We start from the raw sequence: 4,098 nt of genomic DNA, 5'->3' as shown, positions 1-4,098 counted from the left end.
AATGCAGCACTCCTGCAACTTGAGTGCCTCTATCTTTCTGTTCCCAGAGGCCCTATACAGTTTCTTCTTGGGCCAGGGATGTGGGCAAGGGTGGGCAATACTGGTGGTCTCTCCTGCCCTGCAGTCTCAGGATTGCCCACCTGTCTGGGTGATGAGCTCTCTTTTCCACAGGGTTTGGGAGCAGGGAGCTGTGGGCTGGTATCATCGAGGTTCAGGCCCCAGCTAGAAACCGGAAGTGCCTGGTCGCAGAGGAATTTTGCCTTTGTGTGTCCTGAGTCCACCAGGCACAGGACCTGGTTTCTAGTACCCACCATTCTACTTTCTCTCTTGCTAGAGTTGACTTGAGCAGGAACTTCCTTATTGGGATGACATGGTATTTGACCTTTTTCTGACAATGTATTTCACTTGTCCTCAAGCTTCATCTATGTGCTACCCATGTGAGAAATTTTCTCCTTTCCAAATCTATAAATGGGAATAATACTCTTTCACTTGTACAGTTAGCCCCCAGTTTAACATGATAGTATAGTTTGGAAGTGGCCTGTCCATGCAAAAGGCTCTTGTATTAAAGCTTTTGTCCCTAGTTGTTGGTGCTAGTATGTTTGAGAAGGAAATAGATCCCAGGGCATATGCCTTTGGTCATATTACCTCCTCATCCATGTTCCTTTCTTGGTCTCTGGATTCGGATCACTATCACATGAGTTGTCTTTGTCACCTGACTTATGGTCTGCCCCACTGCATATTCTGGATTCAAACAGCCAAGGACTTCTGGTTTCAAATCTCTGAAACTGAGCCAAAGTTAATAATTTCAGAGACCATTAAGTCATGCTCTGGGATATTTTGGCAACAGCCACAGAAGCTAGCCAACGAAGAAGCATTAAGTTGTTGGGGTTCAAACTTTGTTGTTTTGTTGAAAAAAAAAACATTGTGTGAAAATGTTAATATATTCAGTAGAAACCACACTTGAAATTTGAATTTAGATCTTTAACTGTTGTTCTACTACTGTTCCAATAAGTGATGTTTTGCTCTGCACTACTCAGGCTGTCGTTTCTGGCTTCAAAGCTCTTAGCTCAGACCCCTTTCCAGAAAGAATATATGTAACTGCATTAAAAATTCACCCAAGGGGCTGGGGATTTAGCTCAGTGGTAGAGCGCTTACCTAGGAAGCGCAAGGCCCTGGGTTCGGTCCCCAGCTCCGAAAAAAAGAACCAAAAAAAAAAATTCACCCAAGATTATACTATTTGCTTTTTTGTCATCCCACATTATGTTACCATATTCGGAGGATCTCTAAAGGGTCTTCTAGTCCCATTTACATACAGTGGAGGACTTTCTTTTGCTTCCTCATGCTTTACCTAATCTCCATCCCTCCTCTTTTCTGAGTGGCCATTTGATCCTTGGAACTTTTTGGTTTTGTTAGAGGTTTTAGAAATAGGGCCAAACCTGAAACAAAATGTTGGATTGTTGAATCTGCTGATGCCAGGTTAGCACAGAATGAGCTTTCCAATAGGAACTTTTGCCCCAGGAACAGTCTGTACTTCCTCTCTCACCTGCTCCTGGATGACAAAGGCAGTGTGTAAATTTAATTTAAGCATTTGTGTTCATTTCCTTCTAAATACTGTTACCACAACTGCACCACAGTCACCAGGTACAGAAAAGCAAAGGAAAAGGGAATAGGGCTTGAAATTCAGTCTGGGCTCTAGGATGAAGCCAGCCTGATCTACGTAATGAGGACACTGTTAGAGCAAACAAACAAAGCACAGCAAAGAGAGCTTCTTCCATGCTACTCAGTATATCAGGGCCAGCCTGTGTACCTTTCAAGACCTGCTTCAAAACATAAATGTAAAGAGTGCTGAGAAATAGTTCAGTTGTAGAGTGCTTGCCTAATATGTATGGTGCCCTAGCTTCAGTCTCCACTACTGGAAGACAGATTTTGATTACTATTACTATGATGGAACACCATGGTCAAAAGCAACTGGCAGAGAAATGGGCTCATTTGGTTTATACTTCCACACCAGTTCATCATCAAAGAAGTCAGGATAAGAACTCAAGCCGGGCAGATACCTGAAGGCAGGAGCTGATACAGAGGCCATGGAAGAGTACTGCTTACTGGCTTGCTCACCATGGCTTGTTCAGCCTGTTTTTTGTAGAACCCAGGGCCACCAGCTCAATGATGTTATCATCTGCAATGGGCTAAGCCCTCCCACAATAGTCAGCAAATAAGAAAATGCCCTACAGACTTGTCTATAGCTTGACCCATGAAGACATTTTCCTAATTGAAGTTCCTTCTTCTCAGATGACTTTAGCTTGTGTCAAGTTGACATAGAACTATCCAGAACACCTAAGTACATGTCCACAATCCTGGCATAAGGGAATCTGAGGCACATTAATTTCTTTCAGTTTGAGATCAATCTGAACCAAGTATTGATTTTGAAAAATCCTAACCTACATCATGCAACCCAGTTCCAGAAAAATAAAAGCACAAAGCAAACAAAATAAAACAACCCAAGTGTGGTGGATTTTTAGCTTAAAGCAAAAAGAAAATAAAACTTACCTTTAATCCCAGGATTCAGCTGCACCTTGTTTTTTGTTTGTTTTTTACATCTACATAACATATCTTATGATAGGCAAAATAAAAAATATCCCAACAATTATACTACATGTCTTAGCTTCTCTTACTATTGCAATGATAAAATAATACCACAAAAGCAACATATTTAGAAATATAATTATTGTGGGTCAAGGTCCATCATTGTGGAGAAGTCAAGAGGGCAAGAACTTGAAACAATCACATTATGTCCCCACCTATGAATAGAGAATAATGAATTCTTGGATTCATACTAGCATGCAGATAGTTTTCTCTACTCTGATACAGTTCAGAATCCATTCCTAAGAACTGATGTCATCCACAATAGGTTGGTCATCCAACTTAAGATAATACAATCCTTTACAGGCATGCCCATAAGCAACCCAATCAACACAAATCAATATACTTCCTCACAGAGAGAATCATCCAGTTGGGTGATTCTAAATTGGGTAAGTGGACAATCAAACTAACCATCATAATAATCATGTACATACACTTTTCTCTGTGTTTTACATTTGCCTATAGATGAACATTATTTCCCCAAATCCCAGCTCTTTTCCTAGGTTGTTTTATATTTGACATGTGTTAGTTAGGTAGTCCAGTGAACAGGCTTCTTCAAGAAAATGTATACTAAGTACTAAGTTAAAAGGGCCAAAAGTTAATACTATATTAATTGACAGTTTTTTTTAAATCATTCATAGTTTATTGGTATGGGTATATTGTTGTTGTTGTTTAAGATAGCCAATGTATTGAACATGATGGATTCTTCTTATCTTGCTACTGGGAGTATAAAATGATGTAGCCACTTGGTGAAAAAGTTTAGTAAATTCTAAAGTATGAACTAGACACCATGTCATTTTTCTAGTTCTCCTATAAGAGACTCAAGAGAATCACGATTGTCTATCATCACAAAATTTTATATTATGTATGCTCACATCTATCAATCACCATTATTCATGATAGGTAAAACTTGGAGCTAATTTAGATGTCCAAACTTTATGAGTGAGAAGAGGAAGTCTGTTTCATCTATACCCTGAAAAAATAGTGTGAAAAAGAACAAACTTTTGACATGAGATACAAAATGGATGGACTTTGGGAAAATGATCCTTGTAATTTGATGTGGCTCATGCCTTTAATGCCAGCACTATGGAAGGGAAGAAAGGAGAGGCAGCAAGAGTACCTCTAATTAAAGTCCAGCCTGAGGACATAGTTCCAGGCCAGCCCTGGACACATGGTCACATTATATCTTAAAGAAAAAAGAAGCTAAGTGAAAGGCATTGATCCCAAATATTACAATGTGAATGCATGATTCCACTTGCATCCATAATGTTGGCATATATCTCTGTGGAGTGGTTAGAGCATAAATTATGCAACTGTCAGACCTAAAGTGGTCTCTCGTTTTCAGTATGAAAAATAGTGCTATGGTGACCATACTGTTTTCTAAATATTTGTGGTCAATTTTAGAGGGTGTGTTGATTATCTCCCTGCCAGTAAATATTGCCCTTAGTTTGCTCAGAC

Source organism: Rattus rattus, chromosome X, assembly GCF_011064425.1.
Source record: "Rattus rattus isolate New Zealand chromosome X, Rrattus_CSIRO_v1, whole genome shotgun sequence".
Lineage (NCBI taxonomy): Eukaryota > Metazoa > Chordata > Mammalia > Rodentia > Muridae > Rattus > Rattus rattus.
The sequence above is the reverse complement of the archived record's forward strand: the minus strand, read 5'-3'. Positions refer to the sequence as shown.